Source organism: Dioscorea cayenensis, unplaced genomic scaffold (genome assembly GCF_009730915.1).
Source record: "Dioscorea cayenensis subsp. rotundata cultivar TDr96_F1 unplaced genomic scaffold, TDr96_F1_v2_PseudoChromosome.rev07_lg8_w22 25.fasta BLBR01000888.1, whole genome shotgun sequence".
In the NCBI taxonomy this organism is placed as follows: Eukaryota; Viridiplantae; Streptophyta; class Magnoliopsida; order Dioscoreales; family Dioscoreaceae; genus Dioscorea; species Dioscorea cayenensis.
The window spans coordinates 20,780-34,960 of NW_024087279.1; the positions used below are offsets into that span (position 1 = coordinate 20,780).

Consider the following 14,181-nt stretch of genomic DNA (forward strand, 5'->3'; position numbering starts at 1 on the left):
CAGGACAAATGATGAGGCAACGTCTGGCTCTAGGATCTGCTGTAATATGTTGAAACGTGTCATGAACTCTGTATACTGAGTGGCCTGCTAGCCCTAATCTTGACAACCTCGGCTCGGACCACTCCTATAGCATTCTCGAGCCTCTCAAAGCGATCATTGGCTCGAGATAGTGAAAAAACCTGCACTAGGGGTGGTTCCTTGGCCGCTGGAGATGCCTCGGTCTCCATCGATGGTGGCTGAGGCTCGGGGGCGGGCTGAGATGCTCCGGCTTCATCACCTTCATCCTCAGCTATCTCTGGGCTGGTAGGACTAAAGCAAAAACCCCTGTCCGAACCCTGCAGACCATGCCCATCAACCGCATCGTCTCTAGACCCAGGGGAGCATGTACACTCGTCTTCTGGGCCCCGCGAATCGAATCCAAGAGACCCATGCTCAGCACTAATCTCGTAATTTAAGGGCCCGAGAAGATCGCTCCCAGTCTAGCATACTGTCCCTGATGTCTGATGTAATCAGCCAGGATGTGCCCTAAGTGGATCGGTACGAGTTCTACCATCGAGTACAAGTACAGCAGCTCCTGACGGCTCAAGACACCAGTACTGTCACCGCGGCCATTCATTGACCTACTCATGATGACGTGCAACTATCTGTATGCTGGTCGGGAAAGGCACATGGCCTTGGACACCCCTGGCTCTTACTGACCTTGACCACATAGCACTCTGTAAGCTCTCTGCGGGGCCAATGTTCGAGGATAATCAGTAGGTAACTGTGCATACTCCTCTGTAGCTGTGAATGCCTCCTCATATAGGCCAAGTAGTACGGAAAACTGTGTAATGATCAAGCTATGGTGGCGTCCAAATACTCTGAACTGAATGGTACCCAAACTGTCGAAGCTCGCATACGCTCTATCAAACTCAAACGAGGAGAGCACCTCCAGTGCAAACTCTCGAATGGTTGGCTCTCTAATAGTCAGCAACTGCCGCCAACCGCCTTCTGAAAACTAGATCCTCAATCTCATCGGCGTGGGTCCTTCAAGACGTCGAAGCTCTTCATCAAGGCCATCAGTTCATATATAAGGGGGTTTATTTCTATGGTTTTAATGTACTTTCATTCATTGATGGTGTGTTTTGTATGTTGCTCCATGGAGAGCTAAAACCCTAGAGGGTATTTGGGCTTGTGAACCCTAGGATTCTCATCTTTTGTGGATTTACTTAGTGTTTCTATTTAATCCGAGTTTGATTAAGTTTTAATCTTGTATTCTCATTGCTTGCTTGTTTAATTAATCCTTGTCGTTGATTGGATTTGCATGATTTGTTACTTTGATGTGAGAGAGGTCTCCATTAGAGTTAGAACTTCAAGGTTAAAGAGGGTTGAGAGGGTGAGTCATGAGATAGTGGAGTGTCCCCTCTCCCTTCCGATTGAGTGTATTATATCTCCGTTCCCTAAGCTATATGCAACCATATTTGGTGTGCGGTGTGAGATTGAGAGATTTCTCTGCCGGGACCTTGTAGGGGGTTAGGATCCTTCGCCGGGAATTAGGGTTGGATCAATCTTTAGGAATCGGATACACCTCTTGGAATCCCTACAGTGCTTTGCAGTCATATTTGGTGTGAGGTGTTGAGATTGAGCGATTTCTCCACCGGGACCTCGTAGGGGACTAGTATCGGTGATCGGGAGACTAGATTAGATTATATTTGGATTTCCATGACTTAACTTACTCATCATAGAAACACTTTGCTTATTCAATACCTAATACCTGAATCCTAGGGGGAGCATTGCCCGAATACCCCACTTTTATTGATTGAGATCTCCATCCATTTAACCCTTGCAAATTCATCTCCGGTATTCACTTCTTCGCACATTAGATCACCACACCTTTCCATTTATCATTAGGTTAGAAAGCAGAGAAGAAGTTAGTACTAGTAGCTCTGTTCCCTGTGGATTAGACTACCCACTCACCGGGGTAATTATTAATTCGACACCCGTGCACTTGCGGTTTACATGAATATTCGGAAGTGTCAGCTACATACAACATAGGTGGTACCTCTTTCCATCCCTAATGCACAAACAACAATTTTTTTCAGCAGAATTAACACAAGAAGTAACACTAACTAGTCTCTTTAATATTAAACTTGAGTTTCCAATAGAGTTTGAAGAGCGACTAGTGAAACATGTATCATTCGAGCAAAAATTCCTAGAAATTCAAGTAAAAACTAGGGCATGAGAATATTCAATGTTAAAAATTCTCATAAACTCAAGAATACAATCATTGTAACTAGGGTGAACCGTCATTTGCTATGTGAGCATGTATGTAAATCAAAACTTATGTAAAAGACATGTGAAAAGTGAACTTCCCCCCACACTTAAGTTGTACATTGCCCCCAATGTACACATGCAAGCTCACTAATAGTGTTTATCAATCAAGAATATATGTGGGAGAAGCAATTGGAACAATACTCCCCTGAATCCTTGTATTGCATGTGATGGAGCTAAATCATTGGGAGTGATGTTCCAACAGGTTGTGAAGCACACATGACCAATTGCCAAAACATCTTGTCCGTGTCCATGACTAGTTCTTGATTCCCATACTACCAAGACCATCTATAAGTATACACAAGGGTGTTCAGTGAAGCTCAAGAAAATAAAAACAACTCGAGTATATAAAAGATAGAGCAATGAATACACTCGAGATAAAATAGAAGATAAACTCAGAAGGAAGATCCTTTCTGAGTGTACAAGTCCAAAATAGAATGCAGAAATAAAGAAATGAAAAATGCATCAAGTGTCGGTGTGGCCCTCTGGCTCAGCTGCTGCAACTGCATAGTCAAAAGGTGCCGGTGGATCAGGTGTTGATGAGACCGGTTTAGGCGTTGCCGTGGTTTTAGAACAAATGGTGAGGCAATGTCTCACTCAAGAATCTGTTGTAATGTATCAAAACATACCGTAAACTCTTTGTACTGCGCAGCCTGTGTAGCCCGGACCTCAGCAATCTCTGTCCGAAGCACCCCCACCGTACTCTCGAGTCTCTGTAAATGATCATAGGCTCAAGATGGTGAAAACATGCATACTAGGGGTGGCTCCTCTGCCACAGGAGGTGCCTCTATCTCCACTAGTGTCGATTGAGGCTCAGGAGCAGGCTGAGAACTCTCGATAATATCATCATCTCTCTCTGCTACTCAAGGGTAGGTGTAATCAGAGCATGCACTCTGGATTGGACTCTACAAACCATCCTTATTAGCCTTAACGTCTCTATAACCAGGGGAGGAGGTATATTTGCCTTCTTGGCCCCTCGAATCGTGTCTTGAAGGCCCATACCCATTGCAAGTCTCTTGATGTAGGGGCCCGAGAAAATCACTCCTAATCTGGCATACTGCCTCTGATGCCTTATAAACTCTGCGATGATATGTCCCAGATGGATCGGTGTACTCTGAACCATTGAATAAAGATATAGAAGCTCCTGTCGGCTTAGGACACCGGTATTGTCACCACGGCCATTCACCGGCCTACTCATAACTGCGTGTAAATATCGATATCCAAGTCAGCAACGGCATGTGGCCTTAGACACTCCTGGTTTATACTGGCCCTGACCACATAGCACTCCATACGCTCTCCGAGGGTCATGGTGCCCGGATAATCCATTGGCAACTGAGCGTACTTCTTAGTATCTGTGAATGCCTCCTCATACATTACCTGCCAGGTCGAGAACTGTGTCATGCTCATGGTGTAGTGATCCCCCAGTGCTCTGAATTATATAGCGTCGCCACTATCAAATTTGTCATAAGTACGGTCAAACTCGAATGATGATAGCACCTCGAGTGTAAGTGTATGGATAGTAGGCTCTCTGATCATCAATAACTATCTCCAACCTCCAACCGAGACAAGATCCTCTACTTCATTCGCCAACTCCCCTCCCTGCTGTATATCTCGCAAAATGCTCGTGTTTAGGAAGCGATTCTGCCTGAACTAAAGCCTCGACAAACGCTCAAAATGAGCTTGATGCTCGTGAATAATGAATTCATTGCGCTCTACCTCGGGGATTGTTCTCTCGGACATTTTTCGGCCGCGATGTTAGTCCCAAGTGCCACGTCAGTAAAAATCAAAAAGAAATCATTCAAAATTGCTTGAAGGAATAATGCTGCAGGAATCCAAACAATTGTGTGGAAATTCCACATGCCCGTGTGGATCCACGGGGCATGAAAAACGCACGACCGCACGTTAAAAACTTGTAAATACATCATTTAATCACTTCTAATTTCTTTCTAATCATGTATATCCCTTCTAACTGTAGAGACGAAGCAACATTCACTAGTTTCATAGCTTAAAATCAAGAATTTATGGAGAAAAGAAGGAAAAAGGGTTTACCAATGAGCTCAAGATGAAACTTTCAAAATCGGTAGAAAAATCGAGTAAAATTCCTCAAAATCAACGGTGTGAGGTTGGGAAAGGTGTTAGGAGTGTTCTGTGAGTAACCAGAGGTGTGATGTTGAAGAAGAATGGAAAGATTTTTAAAGAAAACCCGCGGCTCTTGTGTTCCTGCTCATTCGCAATGGCGTGCGAAAATTACCCACGCCCGTGTGCCTCTACTAGAGAGACTCACAGGGGCAGATGCATGTCCCTGTGTTCTCTCAGGAAAACACTCAAGTCTATCTGAATGCATACACACGGGTGTGCAGAAATTACCCACGGCCGTGCGGCCGACCCACAGGGGCCACGAGCGTGTGGAAATCTCCCACTCCCGTATGTTTATCACAGGGTCATCCACAGTGACGAATCCACACCCCTGTGCCTTCCCTGGATGAGCTCTCAGTAGAGACTCATGGGCATGTGGAAATTCTACATGGCCGTGCGTTTTCTCTGGATGCCTTAGGTGAATTGTAGGCTCTGCAGAAAATTCCTGCACATATAAAACCAATCAGAGCCTGCTTTCTCGCATGCAAAATATACAAGAGAAAAACATGAAACTTGCTCAAATGACCAATAATTTCGCCATAGACATTTAAGCACACGATAACACCAACTCATCCATAAGAAAATCACAGTGATGCATCAAAACATATAGACAACAATATTCAATGTCTTATTCATGTAAACACTAAACTAATAACTAACAAAACAGTAAGTGCTTGGCTTGCCTCCCAAGAAGCACTTGATTAACATCACTTAGCTTGACGTACCTTTTCTTACCACACGGGGGCTCATAGATGAAGGTTCCCCTCTTACCCATGACTTGAAATCATGATGAGCAAACCCTCTTCAAGGTAAAGGGAGAGTTGTCGAGCTTGTTACCACTTAAAGGCTTGTCACCCTTGTTCTATTCATGCACATCCCCAACAGCCTTGGGGCGTTTCTTGTGCTGTCTTCTCACTCGCTTTACCTTCCAGAGCATATTTTTCATGATCCCCGGAGTAGGTAGTACTTTCTCCTCTAAACCAAGCATCATTAATTCCTCGTTCTCCTCGTCTTGGTCTAGCAACCCCTCGTATGGACCGGATTTAACATTTTCTGCACATATTCATCGATTAGTTCATCAGTAGAGTCAAGAAAATATAAATTATCACCAAAGGCAAGAGAATGTCGCATGGCTTTGATGAGTGGGTATATGAGCTTGTCATCGCCAACCCTCAGTGTCAACTCCCTGACGTCCATGTCGATCAATGGCTTTGAAGTGCACAAGAATGGCCTCCCAAGTATGAAAGGAACATCTGCATCCTCATCAACATCCAACACTATAAAATCTACAGGAAATATGTACTTGTTCACCATGACAAGAACGTCTTCAATGATGCCCCTCGGATGTCTCACCATCCGGTCCACCAATTGCAAAGTCATCCGAGTGGGCCTAGGCTCTACCAACCCAAACTTTTGAAAGAAAAAGTATGGCATGACATTGATACTGGCCCTGAGTCTGCCGATGCCATCTCTTGACCCAAGTTGCCAATGTTGCATGTGATAATGAAGCTTCCTAGGTCTTTCTTCTTGTTCGGCATATTCTTTTGTAAGACCGCCAAACAAGAGGCATCTAAGATCACCGATGCACTCTCTTCCAAGAACTTAGCATACCGAGGCATTTGAGATGATGCCTCCACAAAAGGAATGTTGATGTGTAATTGCTTGAATAGACCCAATAACGTTTTGTATTTCTCATCATTTTGGTCGTTCTTCAATCTAGAGGGATAAGGGATTCTTAGCTTGTAAGATGGGGATGCCACCTCCTTCTTCTTACTTGCTCCCTTCTCAACCTCTATGACCTCCGGTGCTTCAACATTGGTCTTCTTACTTGGAAACCTACCTTCACCCTCACGACCACTTCTCAAAGTGATCACCTTCACATGCTCTCATGAGTTGGTTACGGTGTTACTCGGTAAACTTCCTTATGGTCTCTCAGATAAAGACTTCGTGATTTGCCCCACTTGATTTTCTAGGTTGTGCAATGAAGCAGTGTGGTTGTGAAGTGTAGCCTCAACCGATTGGAACCGTGTATCCGATGATTGCACAAATCGGGTAATGCTTTCTCTAAGTCGGTCATCCGGGTCTCTAAACCTGAAACTCTATTTTCCATGTTCTGGGCTTGTTGTTGTTGTTGGAAACCCAGTTGTGCTATGGTCTTTTGCTGCCCTTGGTTAATCCATGAGAAATTTGGGTGATTCCTCCACCCCTGGTTGTAGCTGTTCCTATAAGGATTGCCTTGGTTTCTCATTTCATTACACCCAAAATCAACTTGCTCAACAGATGTAGTAGCACCAACGGCTATCGTGGAATTGGATGGGGCATGTCCTCCCCTGCATCCATCACAATTCGTTATAGCCGCTAATCTAGGAGAAGTTAGAGTGTCTAACTTCTTACTCAAAGCCTCCACTTGGGCCGCCAATGATGTAACCGCATCGATCTCATGGAGTCCGGCCACTTTCTTCCTTTCCCTTGCATTCCATTGGTAGCTATTCATGGCCATTTCTTCTACTAGTTATCAGGCTTCATCGGGGGTCTTATTCCCCATTGTACCTTATGCGATAGCATCTAGAAGTTGTCTTGTACTTGGATTCAACCCATTGTAAAAGGCCTGAATGATCATCCATTTAGGGAATCTGAGAAGTGCTTGTGTGATAAGAATATGAAGTATTCTTTCTTTATGATGAGCATTACTTTTAGTAAGTTTAAGCGCTAATACATGTGTATTTGTATTCTTTTTTGCATGTAGGGTTGTGAAGCTAAGTATTTGAAAAAAGATGCCAAAAGTAGATCGTAAACGCATTATTTGGTGGAATCTTGGAAGGAACAAATGCGAAGACACAAGTCAGACTCTAGGATACCTAAATGTGTGCCAAACTCCATGAATTTAAGTCATTACAATGAGTTGGAAGGGCACAAAGGCAGTCACATTTGCGTATCCCGGCTTTTGCATTGATAACAAGATCTTCACCAACGAAGCCTTTGATTAAAGAAGAGTTGTAATCTACGGTATAAACGTGTGCCCGTTGATGTGATCTCAAAGAAAAGTATGGAATTGGGAGTGTTTTGGCCGAGTATTGTAGTAGGTTGCTGTAGCGAAATGTTGAAGTAAGTACTGTAGTAGTGACTGTTTAAAGGCGACCGAAAACGGGATTTCCAGAGAATCCACACGGGCATGTGAAAATTTCCCACGCCCGTGTGGAAATTCCACAGGTCCATGTTGCAGATCCACAGGGGCTTGTAGATGCCCGATTAAAGCCCTATTTAAGCCGTGATTTAGCCTTGATTTTAGGGATCTTTTTCCCCTCTTCTTTTTCTCTTTTCTCCATCATTTGGGAAGCCGTCGGCTAGGGTTTGGAGAGGCTTTTGCCAAGTCTTTGGAGTGATTTGATGGAATCGACACCGTGATTCACTTGGAAGAAGGATATTGGGGGAGCTTTCGTGGGCATAGATCCGGCGAGGTATGCACTAGACCAAACAAAGTAACCTTTGTAGAAGATTTGGCTACTCTACGAGACCATCGACACAACTACCGAGGGGGTTTTCTTATGGAACACTTGTTTTCACTTTCATTTCATCATTGATTATATTGTGCTTCATGGAGAGCTAAACACCTAGTTGGTACTTGGGTTTTGTAAACCCTAGGATATTATTGTTTCATTGATCTTTTATAATGCTTTCCTTAATTGTTGTTTCAATTGAGTTCCAATTTTGAGTGCTTATGGAATGATTTCTTCCCTAGAGTGACACAAGGGTTGAGAGTCCATCTTGGTAACCATTGTAGATGAGTAACACACTACGACAGTTAGACATTGCTCATTTAGAGAGGGTTGAGAGGGTGATTCGAGAGGTAGCGGAGCGTCCCCTTTCCCCTCCGGAGTGATTTATCCTACATCCATTTCATTGAGTTCTTGGTGGTCATAATAGAGTGAAGTTCTAGAGGATGAACTCTGCTGGGGCTTAGTTGCATGAGCAATAGAGTGAAGCATTGACGGGACTCTAGTGTTTGGGTCTTAATTGTGACTAGGGGTCATTCGCCTGGTCCAAAGGGTTAGGTCTATACATAGGAAGAGGGTTTATCACTTGGATTTCCTAGAACTCCATGCAACTTTACACAGTGTGAGGTGTTGAGACTAAGTGATTTCTCCATCGGGACTTAGTGAAGAGTTAGTCATGTTTGACCTTAGATTTGGGACCGTGTGCTAAAGGACTTCCATGACTCATTGAGCATTGATTAGGAAGTATAATAGTTGGTCTTCCACTTAAAACATTAATCCTAGGGCGAGTATTGCCCGACTACCCCACTTATATTGATTTTCTTACCTCTCACTTACTTTTGCCTTTCATTCTTGTTTCTTTATATCTTTGTTTTCATTTCATTTTATCAACACTATCATTGTTCACTTTCACGTGGTTAAGTAGCAATTTAAGTATTTTTACTCCCCACTCCCTGCAGATATGATACCCCACTCACCTGGGATTTGTTACTCGACAAACCCATGCACTTGCTGGTCACACACAAGGGGCGTTGTCAAGTTTTTGGCACTATTGCCATGGAATAGGCGTTTAGAGATACTTTGCACTTTGCTATCTTAGCTATTTATTATTCATTCTATTTCACACTTTCTTTATCTTCCATTATTCTCATTTGTTTTCTTTTGTCATGTCTTACTTTTTCTTGCAAGGAGTTTAAATGATGATTGATCCGCTCATTGCTTTGTATTCTCGAGTTGAAGCTCTGAGTGAAAAAGTTGATAGAATTATTGCTTCACAACAAGATAGCATTCCTTGTTGCAACACATATCATCCAATTGAAAAGGGCTACCCAAACTTCTTCCGCAATAGTGATGGACAATATTGGGAAGCACCTCAAGAGGAATATCAAAAGGGTGATGAACTTCAGTTGCAAAGAGGATTAGCTAATTTTATTGAAGCAACCGATGTCCGTGTCTGAAATATTGAGACCACACTAAGATGTCATGAAGCCTCCTTTAAAAACCTTGAGAATCAATTAGGAGGGATATTTGACACACTCTCCAAGGAACAACAAGTATTTGAGCAAGCAATTCAATTTCCTTATAGAAATGATGTGGTAGTGAATGACAATGAAGAAGTTGCACAAATTGATTACATTTGGTGCAGATAATGAAAAGAAATAAGTTGAATACCATTTTGAGATTTTGGATTGTGTGAATGAAGATTGTGCTTGTGAGTGGGAAAATTTTCAAGGGGATTTACTAGTGTCATATTCTCTTCAAGCTGAAAATACACAAGATGAAGTGAATCCTAAGGTAATGGAATAAGCACCTCTCTTTGGGATTGATCACTTCATAAATTGTAAGAAAGAGGTTTTGGGTTTGGAAGGAGATGTGGGTAGGAGATTGAAGCCATCCAATGACCCACCTGTGCTAAGCTTGGATAATTCCTAACCCAAATTGTTTCCTTGGAGGCCAAAGGTAAGATGGTTGGACTCTCCAACAAATATTCTACACTTGTAAGTAGTTTTTTGGTTTAAAGGAAGTAGCTATGTAACGTATAGTCGGGAGGAACACACTCTTTTTAAGCGACCATAAGGTAAGGAAGAGGTACGTCAAGCTAAGTGACGTAAAACAAGCGTTCCTTAGGAGGTAACCCAAGTTTTTAATGTTTTTTTAGTTTTTAGTTAGTATTTGCATGAATAAGTCTTTAAGTGTTGGTGTCTTGATTCTTAGATGTTCTTGCGATGATTTTCTCATGGATATTGTGGTGTTATCATGTGCCTAATCGTGTGCGGCGAAGAATCTTGGTCGTTTGAGAATGTTTTTCGTGTTTTCTCTGGTTCAAATTACATTGTTAGGCAGGCTCTGAGTGTATATCAGTATTCAGGAATTTTTTCCAGAGCCTGCAAAGTTTTATAAGTGTCCAGAGAAAACACACGCCCGTGTGGAATTTCCACACGGCCGTACGTTTTCATTCAGAGCTTACCCAGAGATGGCACAGGGGCGTGGACTCGCCTCTATGAGCAACCTTATGATGGTCCACGCCCGTGTGGAATTTTCGCACGGGTGTTTGTTTCCCTGTAGAGACTTAGAGATTTTTCCCATAAAGACAGAGGGGCATGGACTCGCCCCTGTGGATGATTTTGTCAACAAACACACCGGCATGGTTAATTTTCGCACGCCCATGTGTTTCTCAACAGAGAATTTCTCCTCCATCCTGAGAAGACAAAGTGGCATGCGTCTGCCCCTGTGAATTGCCCAGTTAGGATCACGCCCATGTGGAATTTCTGTATGGGCGTGTGAAACATTTAGAGAATTTTTTTGGTTGGATAGAGAAGCCAGAGGGGCGTGCGTCTGCCCCTGTGGCTCAGGCGCACAGGCGTGGGAATTTTTTACATGCCCATGTGGATGCCTTCAAAAGCATAGGATGTCATCCCGAGAAACAATAGGGGCGTGCTTCTGCCTTGTGAGTCTCTCCTGTGGAGTCACACGGGCGTGGGTAATTTCCAAACTCTCGGGTGGATGTATAGAACTAAAAAAGGTTGCATTTTCTCCTTATAAATTTATTTTGTCTTTTCATCTTTTCTCTCCAAAACATTTTGAGAACGCATCCTTGCACTCTCCCGACCTCTTACTGTCTTTTTAAAGGGTTGTTACTTGAGTTTTTTGCCTAATTTCTATTCTTTCATTCTCATTTTATCGGTATGCTTCTCTTTCTCTTTTCTTCGCCCAATCTTCATTTATTTTGTAGCACCAGCATCATCTTCACCAGCAGCGGCAACAAATGCACCAATAACTAACACCGACACTTGAGGTGCCTTGACCTTCTTTGTTCTTATTTTTCGTATTTTATTTTTGTATTTTATTTTGGACCTGTATACTCAAAAAGGATCTTCATTTTGAGCTTATCATTTATTTAATCTTGGGTGTATTAATTGCTCTATCTTTTATATTCTCGAGTTGTTTTTGTTTTCTTGAGCTTCACTGAACCCCTTTGTGTATGCGTACAGATGGTCTTATTAGTATGGAAATCGAGAACTAGTCATAAAATACGGCCAAGATGTTTTGGCACTTGGCCATGTGTGCTTCACAACCCGTTAGAACATCACTCACAAGGATTTTGCTTCATCACATGCAATACTATGAGTTAGGGGAGTATTGTTCTGATTGCTTCTCTAATATATATTCTTTATTGATATACACTATTAGTGAGCTTGCATGTGTACATTGGGGACAATGTACAACTTAAGTGTGGGGGAGTGGAGTTTATGTTGCACATGTCTTTAATATAAGTTTTGATTTACATACATGCTCACATCGCCAATGGCGGTTCACCCTAGTTGCAATCATTTTATTCTTGAGTTTAGGAGAATTTTTAACATTGAATACTCTCATGCTCTAGTTTTTACTTGATTTTCTAGGAATTTTTGCTCGAATGACATTTGTTGCACTACTCACTCTTTCAACTCTTTTGGAAACTCAAGTTTAATGTTAAAGGGACTAGTTAGTGTTACTTCTTGTGTTAATTCTGCTAAAATATATATATATATTAGTTGTTTGTGCATTAGGGGTGGAAAGAGCTACCAACTATGTTGTATGTAGCTACTCTCATAAGTCGGACACTAGTTATGCCCTAATGAGAGAAAGAGCTATCTCATGGGATGAGTGAAAGCTACCACCTCAGTAGAAAGAGCTACCACCTTGAAAGTGTGAAAGGCACCTTAGCGCCCTCTTGGGAAATGGCTACCTTAGAGGATGTGTGAAGCTACTACCATTTTTTTTTATATTTTGTTTTGTTTGTAGATAAATAAGTCCCTTATACTTAGGACTTTGAGGAGTATACTTTGTGTTGAATTGAGTATGTTTACACACACTTACATGATTTCAGGTTTGTTGTCCTTTTTTATTCGAGTTTTTGGCTAGAGCATTGATTTTTCGTATTTGGTGTTGAAATTTCCCTTACTTGAAGATTACTCTCTTTGCATGTTTTGGTGAACCTAAGGCCGAGCACTTTCAATATTTCCTTCTTCTATGTTTCAATGTGTATTTCATTGCTTGAGGACAAGCAAAAGCTTAAGTGTGGGGGAGTTTGATAAGTGTTTGTGTGATAAGAATGCAAAGGGTTTTTTCCTTATGATGAGCATTACATTTAGAAGGTTTAAGCACTAATACATGTGTATTTGTGCTCTTTTGCACATGCAGGGTTGTGAAGCTAAGTATTGAGAAAAGAAGCAAAAAGTAGATCGTCAACGCATTATTTGGTGGAATCTTGGAAAGAACAACGCGTAGACACAAGTGAGACTCCAGGATACGTGAATATCTACCAACCTCGATGAATTCAAGTCATTATAATGAGTTTGAGGGGCACAAACCCAGTCACATTTACATATCCTGGCTTGTGCATTGATAACAAGATCTTCACCAATGAAGCCTTTGATTGAAGAAGAGTTGTGATCTACGGCATAAAAGTGTGCCCGTTTATGTTGCCTTGATGAAAAAGTATGGAATTGGGAGTGTTTTGGCTGAGTACTATAGCAAGTTAACATAGTAAAACACCGTAACAAATACTGTAGTAGTTACTTTTCACAGCCTGCCGAAAACAGGATTTCCAGAGAATCCACACGCCCGTGTGGAAATTCCACAGCCTTGTGGCAGATCCAGAGCGTGTGGGTGCCCGATTCCAGCCCTATTTAAGCCGCGATTTAGCCCCGAGTTTAGGGAACTTTTCCCCTCTGGTTTTCCATTTTTCTCCATCATTTGGGAAGTCATCGGCTAGGGTTTGGAGAGACTTTTGGAAAGTCTTTGGAGTATTTTGAGGGATTTGACACTGTGATTCACTTGGAAGAAAGTTATTGGGGGAGTTTTCATCGGCATAGATCCAACGAGTTGTGCCCTAGCACGGATAACGAGACCTTTGGAGAAGACTTGGCCACTCCACAAGACTATCAACACAACTACCGAGGGGTTTTCTTTTGGAACACTTGTTTTTACTTTGATTTCATTGTTGATTGTATTGTGCTCCATGGAGAGCTAAACCTACTAGTGGGTACTTGGATTTTGTAAACCCTATGATGTTATTGTTTCATTGATCTTTTATTATGTTTTCACTATTTGATGTTTTAATTGAGTTCCAATCTTGAGTGCTTATGGAATGATTTCTCTACTAGAGTAACACTAGGGTTGAGTGTCCATCTTAGTAACTATTGTAGATGAGTGAAAGGTTTGAACAATCATTCACTCCGGAAATCCATGTTGCGGGCACTTTCTCAGGAGTTCCTTGAACCTTTCCCATGTCTCGAATAGAGACTCCAATTCCAACTGAACAAAGGATGAGATCTCATTCCTAAGCTTTGCTGATTTTTCGGGAGGGAAATAATGGGCAAGAAAAGCTTCTACCATCTCCTCCCATGTGGTAATCGATGCTCTAGGTAATGAGTGTAGCCACTGCTTCGCTCTCCCCTTTAGGGAAAATGGGAAGGCTCTCAACTTGATGGCATCATCCGTCACTCCATTTATCTTCAGCATATCACATACCTCGAGAAAACTCTCTATATGACTGTTTGGATCCTCATCGGCCAAACCATTGAACTGTGTGGATTGCTTCAACATGTGGATGAATGCCGGCTTCAACTCAAAGTTCTAAGCTATAATCGGGGGATGCACAATGCTCGATTGTGTCACCAACACTGAAGGTCTGGCATAATCAGATAATGTCTGCTGTAGCTCGTTCTGTTATGCCATGTTTTCAGATTCTTCCACT

At 42.3% G+C, this 14,181-nt stretch overlaps 1 non-coding gene across 1 annotated transcript; it reads left to right on the forward strand.

Moving 5' to 3' along the window:
- Positions 1-13,665: 13,665 nt before the first annotated feature.
- LOC120255204 lies at positions 13,666-13,772 on the forward strand. Its single transcript, XR_005534923.1, has one exon. It is a non-coding gene; the product is annotated as a small nucleolar RNA R71 (small nucleolar RNA).
- The last annotated feature ends 409 nt before the right edge of the window (positions 13,773-14,181 follow it).